The 849-nt window shown below is 39.0% G+C and overlaps 1 long non-coding RNA gene across 2 annotated transcripts in view; it reads right to left on the bottom strand.

Annotated features, from left to right (window-relative positions):
- The window catches only part of LOC106530736 (uncharacterized), a 9,335-nt gene extending 8,718 nt beyond the window's left edge, over positions 1-617 (bottom strand). The window contains exons 1-2 of one of the 2 annotated variants that reach the window (XR_001311830.1): positions 375-617; positions 198-266 (exon numbers count right to left, since the gene is read on the bottom strand). This is a non-coding gene — a long non-coding RNA (uncharacterized LOC106530736). Of the gene's footprint in view, positions 1-197 lie in introns of both variants that reach the window. The other variant, XR_001311829.1, reaches the window with a different exon arrangement.
- Positions 618-849: the final 232 nt, after the last annotated feature.

Raw genomic sequence — 849 nt, 5'->3', positions numbered from 1 at the left:
TACTTAACTACAACAAATATCACATACTTTAAGACTTTTACTCAAGTTATATTCCTAAAGGAGACTTTAACTTTTACCAAAGTAAGTTTTTGGTAAGATACTTGTACTTTTACTCGAGTATCACTGTGTGGTACTTTATACAACACTGTTGACACCTGATGGTAATTTGCTCTTGACAAATGAAGATTTGAATTTACCTTACAGGTGTGTCTTTTGAGACCACTCGTCCCCGACTCTCTGCTGTACTTGACTGAAACTTAGCACGTCTGACAAGCAGCATACAGCGTGTTAACACCGTCACACAACTCTCACAAACTTCTGTCATATTTGCGACTTTCCTGCCAATTCTGTGAGCTTAATAGAAAGATCGTTACTTCTGACTTCGCGTTGCAAATCCACTGTAACCACATGGGTTTCTCCGCTCGGCATAGTATAATATGCTAACAGGGTTGAGCCACAACAGTAGAAGAAAAACGTCACAATTTTCGCATTTTCACCCAGATAAAAGGCCAAAACAACAAACGATATAGGCCTTCATGCTCTTTTAAACGCTTAAAAACTAACCAAACACAGTCGAAGCTGAAAAGTTATCTTAGCTAACTGTTTAGCTAAATTACCCGCCCTCCTTTTCTGCTGCTCTTTGAAAGCAGCGGCCGGATGTACCGTTGCCTTCTGGGTCGTGTAGTTCTTTTAACTTGCGTTACAGCGCAAGCTGGTGGAAAGAGAACTACAAAATGGCGACGCCTGTTCTATGTTTTTTTTTTCTGTCCTGCTCCCGTTAACTTTTCATCCAAAAACCGTCCCAATCTAATAATAATAATAATAATTAAAAAAACTACTTGTGAATAT

Source organism: Austrofundulus limnaeus, unplaced genomic scaffold (genome assembly GCF_001266775.1).
Source record: "Austrofundulus limnaeus strain Quisiro unplaced genomic scaffold, Austrofundulus_limnaeus-1.0 Scaffold553, whole genome shotgun sequence".
Classification (NCBI taxonomy): Eukaryota; Metazoa; Chordata; class Actinopteri; order Cyprinodontiformes; family Rivulidae; genus Austrofundulus; species Austrofundulus limnaeus.
This window is presented reverse-complemented; position numbering and strand designations above follow the sequence as displayed.